We start from the raw sequence: 26,155 nt of genomic DNA on the forward strand, positions 1-26,155 counted from the left end.
TCAGCCAATTTTACATTTAAGGATCTGCACTACAGCATCCCACTTCCAGCTATATAGAACTCTTTTGGCTGCAAGAGATAGAACTTAACTCGAAATAGCTTAAGCCCGAAAGGGAATGTTTTGGCTCATGTAACTAAAAAGTCTAAGGGTACCTTGGCTTCAGGCATGATCAAACAAGTTATAAAAATTTGCTTATGCATACATCCCTTCCCACATCCCTTTTCTAAGCTTTGCTTCCTTTAATAGCTTATCCCTCATACAACACTGAATTGGCTAATTGGCGGGTCTTGATCACTACCTGCCAATGAAGTGGAGGTGAAGATGGGCTCTGCCCTTCTCTAAACCACAAGACCTAAGGGTGGAAACAGGGTTTTTCCCCAAAGGTGCTATTACCAAAAAAAGGGAAAGGGATGCTTGCTAGGTTAAGAAAAACAACAGAGGTCCATCCATTTTATACTTGAAAGCTTAAAAAAATGTAAGCAAATCTGTCCAGGCTCAACTCTCTGTTTGAAAGATGAGGATGAGAACCATTATTTACTTTGCCTCAAAGTGGTGAAGAATAAGAAAAGGGCAAGGGTAAAAATTTTTTTAGTTTAAAAATGAAATGAAAATCCACAGGCTTGAAAGTTTAGACTTTCCTGAAGTTGAGGTGTGCCTTTCCAATCTATTGTCAACTTGGAAAAGACTTAATCTTCAACAGTGGAGGAAGCCTCCATTCTCTCCTTTCATTCACTTGTCTGTCACCTTCCCCTGAGGGCCTCAAGGGCAGGAGAGAGCATATGACAAGGAGGAAAGAAATGCCATTTCCTTCTGGTCTCAGACTCTGCGCGTCTTAGCTGGGAATGTGCAGTTTGTTCATTTCAATCTCAACATTTTCAACATTAAGTTGCAGGAATTAGTTAATTCAACAAGTATTTGTTGAATAAGAATCCCTTATCCTCTTTCTTTCCTCTTTGCTACCATTTGCTTCTCTTCAAGACTTTTCTCATCAGCATTTAAACATCCTTAAGGCTCTCTCATCTTAAAAACCAAACAAATAAAACCCCCACAAACAGAAGAATGTCCTTTGATCCCACTTCCTTCTCAGCTACCATCCCGTTCACAACCAAATTTCACACACTACGTGTCTTCTTTACCTTCAGTATTTCCTCCCTCCCAAGCCTTCCTCTGGCCACTCCTGTCCACTCCTGCCACTCACTGGAATAGAAGGCTTATGGAAGGAGCCCCACTTTTACAGAACAAGAACCCCAGTATAAGGCAGTGTTATAGCCCTTAAACACTGTGAAGTAATTGTGTGACATCTGTCTTTTCAACTGGAATGTGGGCTTCTTGGGGGTAAGACATAGCTGGTGGTTACTCAGCAAAATATCTTACTGTTGAATGTTACATGTCTACTCCAGACATGGAGACTAGCATGAATAAGTGTTAACTAAAACTTGTTGAAGTAACGAAATAACTGGGACTGGAAACAAAAGGAAGGGACAGGTTTGGAATGGCGTGAAATAATGAGTGAAAGTTCAATTATTCTGAGCTTAAGTTAGAAGTGTAGGAGAAGGAGGAGAGTGTGTTGTATTAAAAGCAAGGCAAAAAATAGCTTCAATGGGCAATGTTACATGTTAAATGCTACAAGCAAGTATATCATGTTTTTCAGATTGAACACTATTAGAGGCTACTTGATTTGCAAAACAGTAATCAATTCTTTGGGGTGGAGATAGGGAGATTAGTTTCACTGGAATGTTACCAGGTTGAGAATGTGAAGGAGCAGTAATTTGTAGGGTCCAGAAAATGCAAGGATCACAGCACAATTAATTTAGGTGGACAGTCAACAGAGTGGGCATGCAACAGGACCTTTAGGGTGAGCATACAACAGGAACTTTCGGGAGGTGGACAGTCCTATCTGCATGCTTCTCATCAATTCTACATTTTAATCCAGCCCATCTTATCCCTGCGGTTAAGGATCTCTAGAGAAAGAGAACTCTAGCATAAACTTTACTTAAATGTAAGCTAAACCCTTCACCCAAATGTTTTAATCATATGGATTTAAAATGTGAAATGACAAGTGGAGGTGACGTAATTATGACCTTATTTTTTGAAACAGAGTCTCAATCTGTTACCCAGGCTGGAGTGCAATCACGGCTCACTGCAGCCTCAAACTCCCAGTCTCAAACGACCCTTCCACTTAAACGACCGAGTAGCTGGGACTACAGGTACGCACCACCACACCCGCTATTTAATTTTACTTTTCGTAGAAACAGGGTCTCACTATGTTGCCCAGGCTGGTCTTGAACTCCTGGGCTCAAGTGACCCTCCCACCTCGGTCTCCCAAAGTGCTGTGATTACAGGCATGAGCCACCAAGCCCAGAGACTTGACTTTTCTTCCTCTCTCTCTCTCTCTCTTTCCTTTTTTTTTTTGAGACGGAGTCTCACTTTGTCGCCCAGGCTGGAGTGCAGTGACATGACCTCAGCTCACTGCAAGGTCTGCCTCCCAGGTTCACGCCATTCTCCTGCCTCAGCCTCCTGAGTAGCTGGGACTACAGGTGCCCGCCACCGCGCCCGGCTAATTTTTGGTGTTTTTTTTTTTTTTTTTTTTAGTAGAGACGGGGTTTCACCGTGTTAGCCAGGATGGTCTCCATCTCCTGACCTCGTGATACGCCCGCCTTGGCCTCCCAAAGTGCTGGGATTACAGGCGTGAGCCACCGCGCCCGGCCTCCCAGAGACTTTTCTATCTGATTACTTTTCAAACACATTCTAGAGCATCCTAGAACTTGTCCTTTCCTAGTTCAGTTTATTACATTCTGCTCATGCTCCTGGAGAGAATACAGCTTTTAGTCATTTAGTCTCTCTGTGGTCCTTCCTTGATTCTCTAAGGGTCCTGAGTCTATGGTCCCAGAAATAGACAAAAACGTGTGCAGGGCATCATAGACTCTTGCTAGGCTGGAAGTAGGGTTCCTCTCTTGTAGCCAATGTCCTCTTCTCCTCACTCTTCCACTTCCCGAAATACACACACTCAATATACAGTGGCCAGCACATCTGTTTTATAGGACCAAGAAACTGAATCCTAAAGGTTAATGAAGGAAAGATACGCAGAAAGTCCAGCACTTTCCTAATTCAGCAGCACACAGGTTTTCACATGTCTAATATTTAATTTACGTAATTTATTTTCAATCTCAATTTAATTGCTTTTCTTGAAAAGATGTTTGGGACAAGGCCAACAATGGAGGGAGGAATGTCACCGGGTCGGGATCTGGAAACAATCAGCTCTGTATGGTTTTAAAGATGAAGCGCCAAGATCTTAAGGAACCTGAATTCCTGGTGAGCAATCAAGTTCTTTAATCGGCCCCCAGCAGGATGCCAACGGCGTAAAAGACAAAAAGAAAATCTATTTTAAAAGATAGATTTTGTGTTTTTAGATTAATTTTTAAAAAGCGAACCCATCACAAACTTCCCGGTTTTTAAAGAAAAGGCCTCTCCCACCTCAGAGCCCTCTCGCACCATGGGACAGATCGGCGGCAGCGTCCGGTGCCGCGAGCTCGGAGTGCGGCGCTGGGATCTCGCGTCCTCCGCCTCCGGAGCAGCAGGCTCCTTGAGCGCCGCGGGGCGGGGCGTGGGGCAAGACCCGCCGGCCGCTCCCTTCCCCACAGCGCTTAGGGAAGCAGCGAGCGCCTCCCCTCCTGTCCCGGAGTCCTAGCCTGGCCGGAGCTACCTCCAGGGCGCCCGCTGCTGCGGTGGCAGGAAGTCCCCGGGAACTACAAATCGAGGCATGCTGGGAACATTCTCCCGCTCCTCCCAGGAAATGTCCTTTGTCCAGCCCTACAGGAAGCCCCAGTGAGGAGTCAGCCGGGCAGCCAGCCAGCGAGCCAGCCAGCCAGCCAGCCAGCCAGCCAGCCAGCCAGCCAGCCAGCCAGCCAGCCAACCAGCCAGCCAGCGGGCCACCCAGCGGCCGCTGCAGCCGCCGCCGCCGCACAAGGGCAGACGCGCTGCGGTGCGGGGCTCGGGCCGGGGCGCTCGGTGCCCTAGCTCCTCGCCGCGCCAGCCGCCGCGCAGGTAGGAGCGTGGCTGTGGCTGGGCTCAACCGCCTCCCGGGGATGGGGCTGATCGGGACCAGACCCGACCGCTGCAGGGATGGGGTGTGTGTTCGAGTGCGGTGGCGGAACGGCTGGGCGAAGTTGTGCCTCGTAAAGTGGACCGTTGTCCGCTCCCCTGGGGCGCAGGGCCCCGGGCTTATGGGGTGCTCTCGCGCCCCCAAAGCTGGGACTGAGCTCCCTCAGGGGTATGTGGCGAGGGGCGGGGAGGAGGAGGCTGAGACATGAGGGAGGAGACAGCGATGCAAGAGGGAATAGGACCGTCCCGCCGACCACCGAAGGGGGCATCAGAGACCCTCGGAGGAACCAAGCTCAGGGAGGAGCTTGGAAGGCAAGGAGAAGCTGAAGGGCTTTGTGTGCAGCTGTGGACCTTGACGGACTGCGCTCTCCTTGCCTTGTCTGTCCGTGCCCCCAGTCCCATTGGGGCTAAGGGAGGGTGGGGGGCTCCGAGAAGGCAGGAGAGAGGCGGCAGGTCATCTTGGGTCCTAGTGAATGAAATGTGTGCCTCCCTTTTCCTCTCTCCTCCATTCTAGCCCACTCAGATGAGCGGCTTTGGGGCTGCCATCAGACCCGGCAAATGACACAGTAAGGACGGGTGGGTGGAGAGATGGGCAGCAGCTCGCAGCCCAAGAGGGGTGGCCGTCTAGCCCCGGGAGGCATTCCAACCACACGTGTCCATGTAGGTAGGTGGTGGGGTGGTGGGCAAAGCTGGAACCTGCACCTCGCGGGGATGCCAAGGCTCAGGATTGTGCATGGAGGCACGGGTGAGGCGCGTGTTGGGAGGAGTGGGTGAGTAAAAGGTTGAGGGGGAGCAGCGACGCAGAGGCGCTGAGTGTACCTTACGGCCAATGTACATTATGGTCGTGCGTCGGCAGCCAACTACCACTTCCTCTGGGACTTTCCACGATTTTCCTTTTTCCTAACCGCCCCCTCCCCCCAACTGCCCTGCCTCCCCAGCAGGAGTGAATCACCCACCCCTTGCTTGCTACATGAACCCTGGGCTGAATTGAAGTTGGTGATGTATCCCTGTCCTTGTAGCGGGCATGTTTGTCCTTAACCTGTAGGATGACACCAATGCTCCGCATCCCCTACTGCCTTACCCTCCTCCCTCAAGACCGAGCGTCTGGTAAATGCGGTTGGATAATGGCTAGCAAGTTAAATGTCTTTGAGTAGCTGTCGAGGATGAGTGGGCAACTTTGAACATAGTCCAAGTGTGACTGTTGTAACTGAACTCAGCATGCCTAAGGGGTCACACTCATATCTCTCCTTTCTCCCCTCACCTGATTTTTTTGTTGATGTCCCCAGCTGTTTACCTTCTTCTCTCAACAAGCCAACATGTGGATATTATTTAATGTGGAATACATTTGAGGAGCCAAATGAACCTTTAAGAATGCCACTTATGTGGCCAGTCAGGAGTATGCAAGGCTCATGGTCGAAAGAATGATGCCGTAGGGCATGGAGAGAGCCCTGAGCCTGATATAAATGGCTTTCGAGGTGAAACAAAACATTTCTTCCCTAGCTTCTTTGGGAGAGGTGAGGCATTTGAACTGAGATAAAGAATGGAATCGAGAAAAAAAAAAAAAACCCAGTTGTTTAGGATGAGGGCATGAGGATAATGAAGTGAAGGGAAGAGGCTCTGTGCATTTAGATGATTTCTAGTTAGAACATATTGGCCGTGTGTGTGTGTGTGTGTGTGTGTGTGTGTGTGTGTGTGTGTTGGAAGTGGGGCTTGTTGTTAAGGGAAAGTTGATGTCAAAAGTTCAGCCATGCCCAACAGAGAATAAGATGGCATCCTACTGAACAAGATCATAAATATGAAGTCAGGCTGCCCTTTACATTACACAAAGGAACACATAGATGGCTTTTCAGAACTACTGGGATAGAGGGGTAAATGGATGCTAGTCAGACAGAAGAACCGGCTGGATTGAAGTGGTAAATAGTGACCTCACATCAGCAGCATGACTAAGGCTCATGGAGTTGCATCACATTTCCTCTCCCTCCCCCACCAAAACTCTTTGAATTTCCTCAGAATCTACATTTTTTGCCTAATTACTAGTGTCCTGTGAAGGGAAGGAGAAAGGGTAAAGGTTGGTTGCAAGGATGATAAACTAAGGCAAGAAAGAGCTTGTCTGCTTATGTAGAAAGAAAAAAATAGCTGCAGTGTCAGTAAGAGGTCTGGAGCTCGAACCTATGTCAGTACCTTTTCTTTGTATCTAAGATCCTACTTCTTTTTTCTTTTCTTTCACCTGCCCCTTAACAGGTTTCTCAGTACCACACACTATGTAGAGTTAATGTAATCAACAAAAGTAACTCCTTACTTTGGGATTTAAAATTCTTCTCAATTCAGTGCCTACCTACCTCTCTCCTTCACTGGACCTGTGCCAACCCAATTTAGTACCCATCCTTGGAGCAAATAGCTCCCCAGTCCTTGAAGATGCAACAGACATTCTTCTACCTCTGTGACTGTCAGGTTAAACCCCATGCTTGCTGGACATCCCTGTACCCGTCCCTAATTATTTTTGTACATATCTGGCCCAGCTGATTATCTCCCTTATAGAATTCTTCCCAAACTTTGCAGTCAAAATTAATCTTACCCCTTGGTAATTTGTATTATTTCAATGACACCTGCTTTAGGTGTTAATACCTAACAAGTGCCCAAAGGATGTTTGATTTGAAAACATGAATAAATCAAAGAAGGAGTGAAAGGATAAAAGAATCTTAATTATCTTGCCTTTTCTTTAGAAGAGGGGATGGAGCCTTTCTCATAGACCTGTGATGATTCATTGCAGTTGTGAAAATAAAGCATCTGGGACATGCCAGACTGAGGCTTTTCCTTTTGCTCCTGGGTTAAGAGACCCTAAAAGTACCTATCATAGTGTCTAGTACAAGGACATTCACAAAAAGTTTGTTGAATAAGTTCTTTGCCAACCTACATTTTAAACTCTCAGGCAGAATATGGAGTGGATTAATCCCAAGCAAATAATCAAGAATTTTTGTCATTGTCCTAGACTGAAGAAGGTAACTGTTTCCATTCAATTATGAAGGTGCAAAGTGCTCATTAGAAAAGCAGCACTACGAAGACTGTCCTGCTATTTGCAAGTAAGCCAGACATTTACCATGCCATTTTTATTTTTATAGCCCAAGCAATCTATGAGGATTAAAATGTAGCATATATAAATAAAAAACAAATCAGACTTTCAAATTTTCCCCAAAGACACTACAATTTAGTAGTCCCTCACTTACCTCAAACTGGGCAATTTTTCATGCTTCTTTTTATGTGATTACAATAATAGTCGCCACTTATTGAACATCTGTATATCAGCTACTAAACTAGGTGATTTACATGTTTAATCTGATGACTTACGTATTGTTATCTCCATTCTGAAAATGAGGAAACTAGGGCTTGGAGAGAAGGTAAGAAACTTGCCTGGAGTCCCAGATTCTGAACTGAGTGTAGATTGGAATTTAGGTCTGCTGACTGCCAGGCCTGTTCAGAATTTGCTTTCCATGGGAGAAAACTGACAGTTCTTCATTCCTTCTCCTGAAGTCCTCCACCTCCCAGATTTCCTACCAGTAACATTGTTGTGCTTCTAAAATCATCCTAATGGATCTTATTCTGAGAAGTACTGTTTTTTTCATAGATCTGTTATTTTTATCTCCTTAAACTCTCATGACCATCAGTTGGAAAGGCCAGGTTCACAACCCCTAATAAGACCTTTGGATAAAGAACTGTGTGTGTTTGGAATTCTTTTCTTTTTTCTCCCAGTCTGTCTGAATTCCTTTTGCCAGGCCAAGCCTCACTTCTTTTGGGTAGCCTTTTTCGGCTACACCAGGCCACCCTCAGCCTCTCCCCTAATCTCTTGCATTGTTTGAAATTCTGCAGTTCAATGTTTTCTTAATGAAAGTAGACTTGAGTGGGTTCCCACACGTGACAGGGACTTTATGTCCAGAACACAACCTGGCGTATGGTAGACTTTCAGAAACTGAGTTAATGATGAATTGGTAATGACTAAAATGCAGAAATGGAGGCACGAAATATTATTTGCATGTTGATAGTTTGCTTATATTGTAGAAGAGGGATAGAAAGAGAGGATAATTATTTTCTTAGTTAATTTTCACCCTTTTCATGTAACTTCCAAAAGAGGAAAGTACCTTCTGGAAATATGCCAGAGCAGACCACTGTAAGCTGAGTTTTCTGAGCTCGACTAACACTGGCACTGAATGATTATAGTGTTTAATGATTTTGGGTAGCGGGGTGGGGCATTGTTTAGTACCTTTCCCTTTGCTGTCATGCCAAATTTCTCAGATGTCATGCACATCTGAGAAAATCAGAGGGGTTTCACTGGCTGCACTTATTGGGGGAAAAGAAGGCTGGGGAGAGGAAGGAAGGTAATTCATTCTGTTTTCATCAGAGCAGCAAGATTGTTTGGGGTATAGATTTAGCATTCATTACATCATGTATTGATAAGGGATGGTTAAAAGATAGTAGCTTCTCGTCTTTGGGTGGAAGAGAGTTTCACCTATCACTAGATTGAACCCATTTCCTTAGCTTGACTAAACCTTCTTTTTCTCTGACCTCAAGGGTGCAGAGAACTTTGAAAGCCCTGGTATAAACACAGCGTGCTATGGGTTGTTGTAAGCACATTAGTCATGTTAAAGGAGAATAGGAGAGTTCTTGACTGAATCTATTCAGCAAGTCATGTTCTGTGCATCCATAGGCCAGCAACAGTGTTCCAGCAGGTGTGTGAGAGGGTCACATGTGATACTTCAGATTTCTCCTTCCCGTGGAGGCTAAATTTGCTATGGGTAGTTAAAGGGAAAGGGCCTACTTTTTATTCAGAGAGTTACTTCAGATATACATGGTCTTCTGAGAAGTTTATCAGGATCTTATCATAATTATAAAACAGGAATAAACTCTCTGAGTTTTATTTGCTAAGAAATGTTTTGCTTTGGCTCATCATCTCAGAGCTATTTCATGTGCTTAGCACATCTTTGATGCTGGATGAAGTTTAGCAGGGCACTATAGGAAGACTTTTCCAGTTGTTGAAATTTTTTGTCCCCCATACCTGGAAGCCTTTGTGAATTTCAAAGAATCACTTTATTTTTGTTTTGCTAGTTTTGAAAATAATCCTTCAGGCAGGTATTGACAATGATTTCTGATAATAGAAGGTGGTTTAGAAAGTAGAGGTGGTTTAGAAGGTGGTTTAGAAATAGAAGGTAGAATAGAAATTTCATTAGAATGTAATCTTTACAACAGAGAATCTAGAATAATGGGTAGTGCATGGTAAGGGTTTGATAACTATTTGTTGAATGAATGTGTTTTTTTAAAATTTCATTTTAATTTGTTCCTAAAATGATGGCACAGACAATTTTTTACAATGAGGTGTGGGTAAGGTTGTATGCTTATAAATTATATAAGCTGGGGAAGATAGCTTACATATATGTACATTATGTACATATATATATATAATTTCAAAAATATTTTAGAGCACTTTTAGGTTCACAGCAAAATTGAGAAAGTAGAGTTCCTGTCTGCCTCCGGCCCTCACACATGTACAGCCTCCCCCACTCTCAGCATCCTGTTCCAGAGTGATACATTTGATACAACTTATGAACCTATATTGATACGTCATTATCACCCAAAATCCATAATTTACTTTAGGGTTCACTCTTGGTGTACATTCTGTGGTTTTGACAAATGTATAATGACAGGTATCTACCATTATAGTATAGTGCAGAATAGTTTCACTGTCCTAGACACCTTCTGTGCTCCACTTCTTTATCCTTCCCTTCCCCTAACGACTGGCAACCACTGATCTTTTTACTGTCTCCATAGTTTGCCTTTTACAGAATGTCATATGGTTGGAATCATACAGTATGTGACCTTTCCATATTGGCTTCTATCATTTAGTAGTATAAGTTTTAAGGTTTCTCCATGATTTTTCACGCCTTGATAGCTCATTTGGTGTTGTCGTGTTTTGGATTTTGGCCATTCTAATGAGCGAGTAGTGGCATCTTGTTTTCATTTGAAATTCTCAAATGACATTGATGTTTATATTAGTTCATTCTCATGCTGCTATGAAGAAATACCCAAAACAGGGTAATTTATAAGGAAAAGAGGTTTAATTGACTCACAGTTCTGCATGGCTGGGGAGGCCTTGGGAAACTTACCATCATGGCAGAAGGTGAAGCAAACCTGCCCTTCTTCACATGGCAGCAGAAGAGAGAAATGCCGAGCAAAGGGGGAAAAGCTCCTTATAAAACCATCAGATCTTCTGAGAACTCTCACTATCATGAGAACAGCCTGAGGGTAACTGCCCCCATGATTCAATTACCTCCTACCTGGTCCCTTCCATGACATGAGGGGATTATGGGAACTACAATTCAAGATGAGATTTGGGTGGGGATGCAGCCAAACCATATCAATGTTAAAAATCTTTTCATGTGCCTATTTGCCATCTGCATATTTTCTTTGGTGAAGTGTCTGTTCAGATCTTTTGCCCATTTTTAATTGGGTTTTAAGAGTTCTTTCTATATCTTGGTTAACAGCCTTTTATCATATATATTTTTTTGCAAACATTTTCTCCACACCTGTGACTCTTTTTCTTGTTATTTTTTTTTAGTATATGAGCTTTCCCCATCTTTTCATTTTTTGGGGGGGAATGTGTGCCAGATTTAATTTAATATAAAACTAGTTTACTCCAGAACTGAGAAACCAAAATATGAAATTAACTTGAAGACACACTCCCCTTTTACCACCCCCCTTATAACAATAAGCATCAGTTGAATTTAACCAGACTGCAGCCACAGCCTACACTAGTCTGGGGGGCAGTTGTCACAGGACATCCTTTGTTTCTGTTTCTCTACTTCCTAATATGTGCTTGTGTTTATTGATTGAATTGATGGTGTGGTAAGTATTCCTGGTCAACACTTCCTGTATGGCATGTAATCTTTACTAACTTTCTTAAGAGCCTTCATTTGTTTCCCAGCCTAATTCTGGACCTTTAGGAAAAGGATTTTCTAGGCTGATGATTCTATGTAGGTGAGAAGAGAAATCAAGAAATCCTTGCCTTTCTTGTTGTAGTAAGAAAAACAAAACAAAACATGAAACTCTTGAAAACTACCAGAGAATAAAACTTTAGTCTGAATAGCCACTCTTAATGTTAAATGCAAATCTCCCTGGTATTTGAATGCACTCCCTGCCCTGCCTCACCCAGCAACTTCTTTAGTCTCATAATTACTTTGAAGGTTAAATGTTGGTCTTTCTTCATTCATCATTTAATTTCTGTGACTGCTAGTCCCAATTTTCCTTGGGTGGGAGAGAAGTAGTTGTCCTGTCATAGTGGGACAGTCTGGTAGCATTCCCCACAATGAACATAAACAGCACTGTGGCACCTCTGTTTGCACAGCTGAATCAAGGGTTAAACCCTTGGAGTGGAGGGAGGACCCACACAGGGGCATTTGATACAAACAAAGCGTGCTGGCATTTGGGCCAAGAGATGTAGAATTCTTTTTTGAGAATGGTCTGCCTAACTTTTGAGGCTAATTGCCATTTCCTGTCATGGCTACCTATTTAGCAGAGTAATTAAGCATGTTTGGCTCCTGGTGCTAACAGGTTATTGGATTCAGTTAGGAGAGTTAGGTCGTCCCTATGACTCTACCTTACCTGATGTGATTTTGCCAAATCACTAGATTTCCTGGTCTTTTTAGGTCTTCCTTTTGAGACTGAGGGGAAGAAATAATTACTCCTGATTTTATCCATTTCAAGAACTATTTGAAGGTCCATTGTGTGAAGGAATTATCACAGTGAATAAAATGTTTGTTCCCATAAGGAACTTACAGTTGGGAGGTGGTAGGAGAAAAAGGAGAACAAAAATAAGACATGAATTATTGTAAATATGATTCTATTTAAAAAACTAATATTGGGCAGAATAAGAAAAAGTATCTTAAGTCATACAAAGTGAAAACATAATAATAATTCTATCTGAGCACTTACTATCCCTATAAGGTAGGTTCAGTTGTTTTCTCCATTTTATAGATGAAGAAAACTAAGGCTAAAAGAGGTTGAACAATTTGCTTAGGGCTAACAGCTAGACTGGATTCACACAGGTCGTATGGCTCCAGAATCTTGTTTGGTTTTTGGTTTTTTTGAGACAGGATCTCGCTCTGTCACCCAGGCTGAAGTCCAGTGGTGTGAATACCTTCTGGGCACAAGCAATCCTCCCACCTCAGCCCTCCAAGTGGCTGGGATTACATGTGTATGCCACCACTTCTGGCTTTTTTTTTTTTTTTTGGAGAGACAGGGTTTTTCCCTGTTGCCCAGGCTGATCTTGCACTCCCGAGCTTAAGCGATCCACTGGCTTAGGCCCCCAAAAGTGCTGGGATTACAGGCGTGAGCCACTATGCCTGGCCAGAATCTGAGCTTTTAACCATTACAGGTGCTGCTGCCTCTGGAAAAGGACAGACTGTAACCCATGCTTTCAGGAGGGAAAGCATCTGAGGAAGGGAAAACAGGGTGCCCTCTGGGGGATTTAAAGCAACCCTTTTGGGCTGGGGTTAGCGGACAGAGGTTAAGATGAGGTAAGAGAGCCTTGGGCTACATTGTTAATGACTTGGAGTGTGTGCTTATATGACAAAGTCACTTAGGGGTTTCTGAGCAGAATAAGAAAGTGACAACATTTTAAGATTGATGCAGTAGTGACATGTAGGTGCATGTAACTAGTAAGAGTGTGCACTGCAGTGATAGCGGCAACTGAAGAAAAGAGAAAAGTGAAAAGAACATGGCAACTGATTTGATTGAAAGGGGTGAGGGACGGGTCAAAGTTGAGTCCATGGTTTTGAGCTTCTGAGTAAGAACAAAGACGGCTTTAACAGAAATGGACACTGCCAGGAGGAGCTGATTTGTAGCAAAGATTCAAGAAAGGAACTAATGCTTGTTTTTAAATCTGACATGGGCCAGATACAATACAAATGGAAATGCATTGAGTCTTTATAGCATCCTTTCAAGGTAGCTTGTTTTCCCCTATTGTGTAGATGATTAAACTAAGACTCATAGAGGTGAAATAGCTGTCCCGGGGCACACCATGTGTCAGTGGCAGACTTCTACTTGAACCTGTGCTGTTAACTCCTTCACATGTGCTTTTCCTGTTTTTGCTGCCTCCTGTCCCTTGTCACATGGGACATGCGAGACAGCACCTCAGGACTGGAAGGGACATTCAGGCTCCTCAGTTGTAACGCTTGGGGTATCATGAGAAATGTGGATCTGGAGTGCAGGTCAGGGGTTGGGTGAGAGGTTCACATTTGTGAGGTCTTTGGATAGAAGAGCTGTATAAAGCTACAGGAAGAGGCAAAACAGTTGAGGGAGAGGGAGAAGAAATATTAAAAAGACCCTTGAAGGCTGACCTATTTTAGGAGTTAAGAAGAGGAGACAGGGTGGTCAGTGAAGTATGAGGAGGACTAGGACAGTGCAATATTGTGGGTGCTAAGCAAAGAGAATTTCCAAGGAGAGTGTCTCAACAAGATTTCTGGGCCGTGTACTGAACTCCTATTAAATGCCAAGCACTTTACTGTGTTGATGGTGAGGTCAAAGCAGAAGAAGAGACCACTGAATGTGGAAGGTAGAAATATATAGCTGATAATTGATGTGGGTCTGGATCACTAACTAAATGTTAGCAGTTAACACTGTCTGCTGAGGTTGTCCCATCTGGAAGCCCGAGTTCACTGGGAAACTGTGAGAGTGTGGTGGTGATGTTAAGTTTTTAACTGGGGCTCACTAGCACTTATTCCTCCTTTTCCCAATAGCCTGTAATATTGATTTGGCCCAAAAATGGCATTGCAGGAGAAAATATAATATAGTTTGATAATTGGTTTTAGTAATTTAAAAATGATACTGCAGAATGAGGCAGTCTCCCCTTTTAATGAGTTTCATAGTTTGAATAGAAAAATGTCTTTAAAGATTTTTTTAAATGGCATAACCAGTACTACTGAGGCTTCATGGTCTTCCCCTCTCCTTTCTCTCTCTCTTTCCTCTCTCTCTCTCTCTGTCTCTTTCTCTCTCTCTCTCACACACATACACACACACAGATGATGACTTTTTTCAAATACTGTACAAAGGACTCAGTATTATTCAGTGTTTACTCTAACACTCCATTAAGTCAATGCTAATTCAAACAACTGCTTTTTTTTTTCTAGCCAACAAGATGGTCTGTTTTTCTCTAGTAAAAACAGCAGAGAATCCAAAACCTGTTAAGTCAGCGATCACTTCTGAGGATCACATGAAGTTAAGTTTGAAGAACATTTTCCATGTTTTTTCTAGAGGAAAAATAACTGAAACTACAATAGGAAAAAAATTATCAGGAGTCCGGAAGAAAACAAGAAAAATGAAGTCAGTGAAATGCTGTCACTAAAGCCAGGGCACTAAACTCATGAATATGACAGAGTGGGTTGGGAGAATCTGGTGCAAGGGAGATTGTACCTAAAAGGAATCCAGTAATCTGAAGGGTGGCCCCATCCTCTACCAACTTGACACCTTTGTGAATTCAAGTTGTGAGATTTGCTCATCATCTGTGGATACATTTTCTACAGCAAAATGTACTTGGAGTGGTGCTGTCCCTGCCACCGGGCACACATCTATACAACCTCCCATATGGGGACTGCAAAGCTGTTAAAGCACAGGGTGGAGCTGAGAAACTATTTGTAGTAATGGGTCACGTTGGATGAACTGAGTCCTTGATTCCATGGTGCAGTTAAATGTGAACTAGGCCTCCCTATGTTGCAGTTTTGTGTAACTCCCAGAATGCCTTTCTTTATCTGGGTATTTGCATGTTATTCTTTGCAGGCAAGATGACTTTGCTAACACTCTGAAGATTTGTTAGGAAAGAGTTGGTGACTTTGTCCAGATTTTAGTTCTTTTTCCTTTGAGAGGAGAAGGATTAACTAACAAAGCGTTTTGTGTACTGGGTAGGTTATGGCTTGATTAATGTGATTTTACTCACTGCCCAAGCAAGCAGCTGATAGGAGCCATAAACCTGGGGTCAAGCTTATAAATTAGATACGTCCAAGAGAGGCAGGCTGTTACAGTCTTGAGGAACAACTTCCCTCCCTCTTAATGCACCTGTCACATAATGTGAGTGACTAGGAAGTGAAGAGCAGGTGAACTAATGATGCTGGGAAACCCAAATCACAAGTGTGAATTAGCCAAGCACCATAGGTTATGTTGGATTGAGTAGCAAGGGGAGATTGAAACAAAGGTTAATATGCCAGTGATTTAGGCTCGTGTCTGCCCTTAACTGGTGTGTTCATGGGCAATTTACTTAACCTTTCTTGGTCTCTATTGCCTGACTCATCTGTGAAATAGGGTGTTAGGTGAGATCACCAAACTGGATCAGGCAGGTTCCATTTGCTAGGTCCCTCACTCTCCATATGTGTTTGAAATTTACTGATATTTTTGTCTGTGCTACTGCCTGCTTTTGGACTTACTGCCATTATCTTCTCTTTTCCACCAGCACACCAAAAGATCTTGTGGCATATAGTAGTGAAATTGCTCTTATACCCCTTACCCAAAAGCACTCTGTACCATTTTTGAATTGTTATGATAAGGAAATGTATCATGAGTCCTTTATAATAGTGGTTTATAACAGGGTTTTTGTTTTTGTTCCATGGATCCTTTCAGAGTCCAAGAAAAAGCTACGGGCCTTCTCATCAGGAGAAAGTGTCTACAGACACATTTCCATAAGGTTGCAGGGAGTTCACGGATTCTGAAGGCCCTCAGGCTAAGAACTCATGCTCAAGAAAAATACCGTTATTCTATTTGCAAGTTTGTATAGTACTGTTGCTCTCTTTGGGAAATGCTGGGAACTAAAGGTAAGGGACCCAGACTGAACCTGATGAATGACTTAGTAATGTGATGTTCAAGTTATGAATAAGTCCCAAACACGCAAGCCTCCTTCTTGAGACAGATGCATCACTTCCTGGAGGAAAGCTGTGTCCTGTGACTGGGTGTGTGCATCCTAGATTTACTGTGCACCATTGGCTGAAACAGAAAATATCTGTGAGCTTTCAGTTCTCATGTAAAGTAGGAGCATAATATCTTCTAGTTGCTCTCTTTGTAGTGTGGTATGAAGCAATTTGACTGGCATCCTCAGAGTTTCTCTGAGCACTGTCTGACGACACTATCTAAATTTAAAAGTTCTCAGTTTGGGCTAGTAAAGTAGTTCTGTTCCTGTCAGAGTTCATCTCGTGGAGATCACATTTTCATAAATCACTACTGTGTTATCTTCCTTTTCATCTGTACATGATCTTCCATTTTTCATCCCCTTAGAAGGTGGTTCTAGGGAGGACTAATAATTGATGTACTTAATCTACTGGACACTCACATCCTTTCATTAGTTTGTCCGTCCTGGGGATAAAGCATTCCCCTCATAGAATTGTCACAACTAGGACCCCTAATACAGTTTATTCCTTCTTGGTTTGGAGTGTAGAGTTGCTGCATTAATGGTGGAAATAAACAAGTTCTGGTGGGCAGGATCCTTTTTTAGTTGTTTGGAAATATAAAAGTAGATGAAAATGGAAACAGAATCTGATTCTATTTTGAACATAACAGCTATTCCTTTATCTCATTTTTAAAAAGAGCAAAAAGCATCAAACTTAAGTTTCTATTAGTATCTTTGCTCCACTGCCCCTTCTCCCAGTTCCCATGAGCTCTATTTAGTATTAAGTCTTGTAACCACTCTTGTTTTGGCATGATTTGTAAAAGCAGGCTATTCCTCTTATGGAAGTCACTGATATTTTATTATGTTCTGGCCAGAACTTAAATGAACATAAATAACCCAAAATTTCAGAAAAAAATATAATTATCCATTTCAAAACTTTTTATAAGCTTTCTAGTAAATATATAAAAGTAGATAGAGTAGTGTAATAAGCCTACATATACCACCATCCAGCTTTAACAGTGGTCAATATATGACCAATATTGTTTCATCTGTACCCCAGCCCATTTCCCTTTGCCCAGGAATTATGTTGAAGCAAATTCTAGACATATCATTTCACTTGTAACTATTTCATTATATATCTCTTAAAGATATAAGAACTCTTTGTACACTTAATCTCAGTACCAACACCTGACAAAATGAAGTTCCTTGATATCAAATATCTAATTAGTATTCACAGTTCCTCGGTTGTCTTATAATTTGTTTCTGTAATTTGTAAGTTTGAGTTGGCATTCAAATAAGGTCAGTATATTGGGGTTGGTTGATATTGTTTATGTTTTTTGACCTACAGGTCTCTACTTTCCCCTTTCTTTTTTTTTTTTTTGAGACGGAGTCTCGCTCTGTCGCCCAGGCTGGAGTGCAGTGGCGCGATCTCGGCTCACTGCAAGCTCCGCCTCCCGGGTTCACGCCATTCTCCTGCCTCAGCCTCCGGAGTAGCTGGGACTACAGGCGTCCGCCACCACGCCCGGCTAATTTTTCTGTATTTTTTAGTAGAGACGGGGTTTCACCGTGTTAGCCAGGATGGTCTCGATCTCCTGACCACGTGATCCGCCCGCCTCAGCCTCCCAAAGTGCTGGGATTACAGGCTTGAGCCACCGCGCCCCGCCTACTTTCCCCTTTGCCATTTTTGTCACTGTTGCATTGTTATTGAAGAAAAGTGGATCATGTGTGTTACATACTTTCCTATGGTCTGGTTTTTTCTGATAATCTGTTATTTTTAAGGAAATAAGAGTAATAGGTATGTAATTATTTAAAACCTGTTTTTAAGTGTATGCAAATGTTTTACTTCATGCTGAAAACTAGCTGTGGAGGTTCACAATTAGGCAGGAAAATTCAGGCATCAGGTGACTTCTTTACATTTTTATTCCTGTTTTTTCCTTTTGGAAGATATCTTGGCAGATTATAAGGAGAGGTGTCACTTACCCACTGCTGAAATGCGCTGGGCTGGAACACACCAGCCATTCTTCATCAACAACACCAAACAGTTATTTTGGGCAAAGAATTAGAAGAGCAGTTTTTTTGTTGTTGTTGAATCTACAGTGGGAAGCTGGGGTGATTGAATGTGTGCCTCAAGTCCTTTGGCCCCAGCACCCCTCTCTCCTTATTTGCTATGATAAGCATTCTCTTGAGGGCTATTCATTACAGTGGAAATATGATCACAGAATCATCTGGGTTGGAAAAGACTTCCTGAGGTCACCTGGCTCCATCTGGCAACATTAATATGGGATTCCAGCATCAACTTTCCCAGAACAAGGCTGTTTGTTAACAACTCACATAGCTCATATAAACTCCTGGTGCAGTCTTAGCCTGTTTTCTCTTTTGTCCTTCAGTGAAATAGATGATTAAATTGCATGTCTTTCTGCTGTAGGAGTGTTACACAACTAGGACCCCAATCCAGATAACACACACATATGGCTGTGTAGGTCTTTAAGATTAATCTTGATTTTTCCCTGCTGTCCTCTATAGCACATATACCCAGAGACTCTGTTCAACTATCTGTATGTAGTAATGGTTTTCATGAAAAATGTTTAAATGGGTAAATATGATGCAATTACTGCAGACTACACCTTTAAGCTACAATAGGTATGATGGTTAATTTTATGTGTCGATTTGGCTGGGCCACAGAATACCAAGATTTGTGTCAGACATTATTCTGGGTGTTTTGTGAGGATGTTTTTTAGATGAGGATAACATATAAATCAGTGGACTTTGAGTAGATTGCCCACCATAATGTGGGTGGGCCTCATCCAATCAGTTGAAACCCGAATAGAACAAACAGACTGATTTTCAGAGGAATCTTCTGCATCTGCTCTCCTGGGTCTCCAGCCTGTCAGCTGACCCTACAGATTTTGGACTTGCCAGACCCCATAATGGCATGAGCCACTTCTTTATGATAAATCAATTTCTCTCTCTCTCTCCACACACACACAGACACACACACACACACACACACATCCTGTTGGTTCTCTTTCTTAGGAGGACCCTGATTAATCAGTGTGCCAAAAAAAAAAAAAAAAGACAAGTATATGTCCTCAATTTATCTGGCTATTTTTTGAAGATGTGTTTTATATTAAAGAGATGCACAGATCACTGGAGACACCATCGGCAAAATTGAGAGTCTGGCCACAACTCTTCTAGTAAAACCTGACTTTCAGTCACTTTCCCTTTCTAGCCTTAGTTTCATCTCTGTAAAAGAAGGTTGAACGAAGGGATTTCCAAGGTCTGTGATTTCCTGAAATGCAAACGTGGAACATTTGAGCCAGCTGCTGAGAAAGTGTCTAGAGATAATAATTCTGAGGGCTGCCCAAAGTTTCTCTTACTAAATAAAACAACTGAGGGTGTAAAACAGTAGCGGTGGTGGAGCACAGGGAATAAAAAACCATCAACAGAAAGATTTCCTGTATATAAGGAAAATATACAGGAAAATGGATCACCTTGACTTATGTCGCAGAAGATTCTAATCATAAATGTAAAATATGGATAGTAAATGCCAACGGGAAAACCTTTAGCTTTTGTGACTTCTCAGCTGAGGGCAGATAGTCTAACTTTGAGGGCACTTAGGATCTGTGTCTGCACTGCACTAATTCTTGTTTTGTGCAGGAGGAATAGGGTGGTGGTGGAGGATTGGCATTTGTGATAAGCTGAGGCCGTCAAGCCAAACTGAGGGGCCCTAGCCCAACCCATGGACAGGAAATGTCTGACCCCAAGGGCATTTGTGCTATTCCTGATCACAGAGATTGGAAGGAGCCTCAGACTGGTGCTGATCCATGGGGATGTAGGTTGATTTCTCTGTTGCCTTGGTTTTGAGCCTTCTTCTTTTTCCACCTTGGGCTTCCCTCTCCAGGTAAAAAAAGCAGTAACCACAAGGCAGAAACCATATTATTTTAGCTCTTCTTGTCTGGAGAGTGGGCAACACTTAGGTGCAGTAATCTTTTGGCTGTCCCTGTCTGGAATTAATGTTCACCCTCATGCAGCAGTCTGCCACTTGGGTGGCTGGCATTTTGGGTTGGGCAGTCTGGGTTTGTGCCTGGCAAAGCCAGCTGAGGGGAAGTTCTCATGCCACGTTTGGTTGTGGACACATTCTGTGTAAGGTGCTTACCCCTTGCTCAGTAGAGGCATCCCCTGCAAATATGGCGAGGTGGCTTTCTTTGCCCTTTGGGTTCCTTTTGACCATAAACTTACCAGTGAGGATGGAGGACCTTGATGGTCATATCCCCTGAGAGGCTAGCTGACTTTTTACCCCGTTGGTGCTGAAGATGGACAAATGATTAACCCCCTAGAATCTCTGGTTAGACCCCAGTTGTGGTCATGAGTTCAGCCTTTTGAACCGCAGGCTGAAATTGTTTTTCCAGCGCTCTACCCAATCCCGGCCTGGACTCTGCTACGGAAGCTCTCCCTTGGGAAATAGTGGTGGGCAGGGGGGCGTGGGAAGAGGAGGGAGGAAGCCTCCAGCTGCTGCTGGCCGGCCCTGCGTCCCTCTGAGGAGGTAGGGAAGGGACCCTCGAGATGAGTGGGAGACAGGAAAGGAGCTGCAGTCTGGAGGCCCGAGTGGGAGCCGCTCCTGGCCCGCCGCCCGCCGGGCCGCTTCCTTCCCCTGACATGACAGCCCTGCCGGCCTGGCTCCCCGCCACCTGGCAGCGGCCGCCGCGGCACATGACTCCTCCGCCCTCTGCCCTGGGGGCTGGCGGGGCCCAAGCGGGGGCTGGGAGTGATCTGCTCTGGAACTGGCCGTCCCTGCTGGTCGGGGCTGCCAGGTGCGGCCCGCGCTGCTTCGCTGGGAACTGGCCTTCCTCTTCCATTCCTAACGCGCTGGCCATTTGTCCCTTCTAGGAGCCAGCGGAGGGGAACACCCGCTGCCTGCACCTGAAAGAGACGCCGCCTGGGGTTCAGCTTCCCTGGCCTCAGTGTTCTTTACACGTCAAACGGGTCGTCCTGATTTACCTCTCAGTTACTGGCGTCAAAGGAGATGGACCCGCTGCAGTGCATAGGAAGGTGCTTAAGTCCGCCCCAAGGCGACACCGCCTCCGCGGCGCCATCCAGGCCAGGGGCCGCGTGACAGTTTGGGGTCCGCGCAGAAGGCTGCCTCAGCGAGGCGGCAGCTGCGCCCCTGCCTTATCTTTTAGAGGCTGGGAGACTTGGTGCTATTTCTGGCCTTGGTTTCTATGTAAAATCCAGGATGGTGGGGGAGACGTGTACACTCCTCTGCCTTAACCTCTTCATAGGAAGTTAGGTTAAATCCACAAAGTGGTGGGGATCTTGCTCAATAGAGATAGATTTCACAGGTAGCCCCAAAGTGGGAGATTTGGAGAATGTGCCAATAAACTTGGTTTAAATTCTAATTCTGGCTCTGCTACTGGCTTCAGTTACCCTCCCCCATCTTCCCACCTCATTCTCTCATTTCCTCTTTTTTTTTGAGATGGGGTCTTGCTGTTTCTCAGGCTGGAGTGTGGGGGAAGGTGGGGGCAGTCTTGGTTCACTGCAGCCTGGAACTCCTGGGCTCAAGTGATCCTCCTGCCTCAGCCTCCCAAGTAGCTGGGACTAAAGACATGTGCCACCACACCCAGCTATTTTGTAAAAAGTTTTTGTAGAAAAGGGATCTTGCTCTGTTGCCCAGGCTGGAGTCTTTTTCTCTTTTTAGAGACACTTTATCACATTCACCTCTGCTCTGTAGCAGTGTCTTCAAAGTGATCTGATTTTTCTTTCAAGTGGGGTTGAGTTCGTCTAGAAGGCTCTTGAGCATTTTCCTAGTGATAGGGTGATAGGCCTTACTTTTTTGAAATTGGGGTAGGGGAAAGAGACATGAAAATATCATAAGTTCTAGAAGCCAGGATTTGAGCAGTCTTGTTGAAGTTGCCCAATCCCACCTTGAAGTGATCTGCATCCAAGAAAAAGGTTTTGTGATGGTGGTGGTGGAATGTTTGGGGATTAAGAGTTTGCTGTGTGGATTAACAAGCTGGAGTTGGAAATGTCTAATGAAACTGACAACGATGCCTTCCTGGATCAACTCACCTGTGTGTCATATGACAAGCTTGAAGAGGACTCAGGAACATTCAAACCCAACCTTCTCATGGAACGGAAGCCTGAAGGGGGCAAATGCTTAAAGTCACACAGCACAATGGTTGTGTTGGCCAAAAACCAGAGTTGTCTCCCTCAGTGATTACAACTAGATGTAGAATTAGTTTTGTATGCCCACCACTCTATTGCTTTTCCCCGTTAAACTTCTATTCCTTCTTACTGGGGGAAGGAGAGCTCCCTTACAGATGGTGTACCTTAGGGTTTACTGAACCAGGCACCCACACCCTATTTAGCTTTAGACCTATACTCTGTTTACAGGATGGGCAATCAGCAGCTGAAAACTAACTGAATTTGGAATTAAACTTTTCTCCCTCTACCTAGCTCCTTTAAGCAACTAGTCACTCCCTGGTTCTTGTATCCAAATGGTGAGTTGTTCATTAATAGAACCTTTAGCACCAAGGCTGGGGGAAGCTGTTTGTACTTGCCAAAGGCCATTCTCCATGAATGTAGCTGGGAATAGGTGACCCCCAATTTAGAATGGGGGGGTGTATAATTTTTTAAGAAGCTGGCTGAAGTTTCATCATAGTTATAACTACCATTTATTGTGTCTCTAACATGCCAGCAGCTTTTACAAACATTAATTTTTGTGGCTCGAGAAACAACCCTGCAAGGTAGGAGGCAGCATCCTTGTTCTTATGGATGCAGAATCTGAGATTCAGCAAGGCTAAGAAGCTTGTACAAGGTAAAGTGGCTGGCAAAGAGCAGAGGATTCAAACCCAGGTCAATCTGGCCACAAAGTGATCACACTGCCCTGCTGCCCATTGGATAATGGGTAGGCTCCAGCCTTGCCTAAGAAAACATGTTGCTAGTTTTTGAGAATGAATGGGAAAGGAGCTGGAACAAAATATGCCTGAATATCTGACACTTTATACCATGGTGTCTAGTGTTTTTGAATATTAAGTTTTCTAGATCGAGGTTATCACAACTCTTGCCCTTGTCTTCCTTTTTATTACTTCTAGAGTAATTGTAGGTTTAACATCTTCTATCATGTTAAAAACAAAGTTATTTTTCTGATTAAAAAATATCTGTTTATGTAGAAAATACAGATGTACAAAGAGGACAAGTCTCAAACTATATACCAGCTTCTGGTTAAGAACGTGTGTACGGGAGCTAGACTTGCAAGGGTATGTATCCCTGCTCTGCAATTTATAATTTGTATGACTTTGGACTAGTCACTTCTGTGCCCGTTTCCCATCTATGAAGTTGGAAATATCCTACTTTATTAGGTTAACATCAAATGAGTTAAGAGCTGCAAAGCCCCCAAAGTGACTGAGATGTTTAGTATTTTAATAAACTTCTGGTCTTCCTCTCTAATCTGTGTATACATGTGTAAATATACATGTTAGTATGCATATAAGCCAAAATGAAATATTTTTCAAACCAGCTGCTTTTCATATAATTATATCGTGATCATCTTTCCTAACCTCTAAATAACCTTCTCTATTACCTGACAACTGCCTAAAACCCCATGATGTGCTGGCGTGAATGGAACTGAATCCGTGTTACTGGGCATGCAGATTTCCAGTTTTGCACTAACATAATGCATCTTAAAACAAATTGAGTAGTTGTTGTGCCATGAATGGTATCTTAAAGCTCTCAGGAACTTAAAGCTCTTTTCAGAGCACACCTAATCCTCCCTCCCCTAGTCTAAATGAAAATAAGGATCAGGAAGTACTCCCTTCGGAGCTCAGAATCTGCCTTAATTCTGAGGCAGCACTGTGAACTTTTCATATGTCAGCCCTAAATGGGGAACTCACTCTGGCTCTCCCCTCTTCCTGCCTTCAAATCTAGAAAAACCATGTTTCCACGTTTAATATCTGATGTCTCGGTTCCCAATAAATCACAAATCAGAAAGTTCTGTTGTTCCATTATTGCTATGTCTGAGGTTCCCCATAAGAAGCCTGTCCCTAAAAGGGCTTAGAGGTGAAGCCCTGCTCCCTGTTTCCCAGATTGGACTCCTAAATCCTGTCCTTCAGGATGGAATGCTGCAGTCCCTTTTATGCCATGCTGGGCACTGTACCTTTGCTGTTTAGTTTTATGAGATTCTGATGACATGCTTATTTGACTTTATTGACACAGAACCCTCCTGCTGGTCTCAGATTGGTAGAAATCATTGACTAGTCCCCTCTTAACTCCCCCTCCACCCCCCGCCCTGCCAACGCCTGCATTGTTTTCCACTACTAGCAAATCAATAGGTCATGTTTGATGACCCTACTCTTGCCTGTCCACTTTCAGGTGTATTATATATGCAGACTCAAGGGATGTACTTGTCCATTGCATCTGAGCTCCAAACAGGCAAGAATGATGGGCAGAAGTGATTTGGGGTCAGTAGTCATGGAGTATACCTCTTAAAAGGTTTACAGCTTTAATGAGATTTTTCTCCTACTGTCTTAGACAAGAAATCTCCAAATGTTGGAAACTTGGTGCTTTAAACAGTATACACTCTAAAGGAATTCAACCGCATTTCAGGACCTGTTGACTGACCAACCTCAGACACAGCCATATCCTAAGACATTAAAGGAAACGGCTTGATGTTCCAATTTAGGGAGTGTATCATCATCTCTCAGAAAGAGTCTAACATGGTGATGAGTCTGCCAAAATTACACAGGGGCTAGCATGTCTTTGGGGTGTGCTGGAATGGCATCAGGACTTAAGAGGAAAAATGTGTGTATTACACGCTTGTAAAACTCAAAGCATCAGTTACTCTCTGCAGTATTTTCCAAAGTGCTTTTTCATTAGTTTCCTTCTAACACCCTCCCTGTGAGAAAGGTTAAGTAGCCTTACCCTTCTTCCACTCATGAGGACACTGGAACAATGAGAGGTTAATTGACTTGCTTTGGGCTCTCTACAGTGAGGCTGACCCAGCTGGAATTTCCAACTTCCGCTGCCTGGAACTCCAGCTTACCATTCCAAAGGCTCTGTAGAACCAGGGCCACCTCAGAGAAGGCCTCCACAGAGGGAGGAAGAGCTCCCAGCCAAGGAAGGGGCATCTTGCTCAGCCATGTTCTTGCTGTTTGGGGATTGCTGAGGCAGAGAGCTAGTCTCTTCAAAGTTACAGTCCAAGATCCTCGACCTAGAAACTGTTTGGCTGCCTGGAGCTAAGCTGTAGGAGTGATGGATGGCAGAAATAAATTATTTTTGGCTCAACTGCTCAGTCTTGGCAGGGGACCCTTTAAATTTGAAATGTTATCCTGACATCTACTAAAGGTTTAGGAATCCAATGTCATTTTCTCCCTATGATTCACATGTTGGCCTTTTCTGTACAGGGGTTACCAATTATCTCTGGTGTATGTTCCTGTTAAGGGTTCTCTACAATTGGGATACTGTAAAATATGTAATTAGGATGATAGAGATGGCTTCTAATATAGAGGGTCCCCTGTACCTCTTCTTCTTGGCCCCACCAGGCCTACTTGAATCATCTTGGCTCATTCCTCCCTGCAAAGCAGATCCTTATTACAAAAACCAGGTTGGTGGTGCTGTTGGTGACATGGTCTTAGACAAGAAGTTACTGTACTTGATGCTTCTCTTATTCTTGTGTCTTGATGTACTTTTCCTCTGGCTCCTTAAATTAGCCAAAATACTTGCACGATAACCAAAATACTTGCAAGGTTGCTGTGGGCTGGAGGAGAGCAAGCTTAATAAGAGTATGAAAAGCATGCAACTTTGAGGCAGCACAATTGCTTAATCCCCACTCTACTGCTTATAAGTTAGGTAGCCTTGGGCTAGTGGCCTCTTCTTTTTGAGTTTCGAGTTTTCTCAGCTGTAAAAATGGGAACATCTAGTTCACTGTTAAACTATAAAACCACACACTAATAGACATCTATATCATAGCCAGAAGATCAAGATTTGGTCCAGTGAGAGTTGGCATCCAACCTCATAGTGAGGTTGTCACTGTTCTTCTGCCACCCAGTCCACCCTCCTTTGCACTCACTTGTTTACTTTAAAATGTGGAGTGAAGTGGAGGTTTGCCATCTGGGGCTTGGAACGCCATACATTTTATTAGACTTGGAA

At 43.6% G+C, this 26,155-nt stretch overlaps 1 protein-coding gene across 1 annotated transcript in view; it reads left to right on the forward strand.

The window, feature by feature from the left end:
* The first annotated feature begins 3,910 nt into the window (after positions 1-3,910).
* ZNF697 (zinc finger protein 697) overlaps positions 3,911-26,155 on the forward strand; it is a 29,027-nt gene continuing 6,782 nt past the window's right edge. The window contains exon 1 of the mRNA XM_030824757.1: positions 3,911-4,044. The gene's annotated coding sequence lies outside the window, so the exon portion shown is untranslated. The remainder of the gene's footprint in view (positions 4,045-26,155) is intronic.

The sequence above is a fragment of the Nomascus leucogenys genome, chromosome 12 (assembly GCF_006542625.1).
Source record: "Nomascus leucogenys isolate Asia chromosome 12, Asia_NLE_v1, whole genome shotgun sequence".
Classification (NCBI taxonomy): Eukaryota; Metazoa; Chordata; class Mammalia; order Primates; family Hylobatidae; genus Nomascus; species Nomascus leucogenys.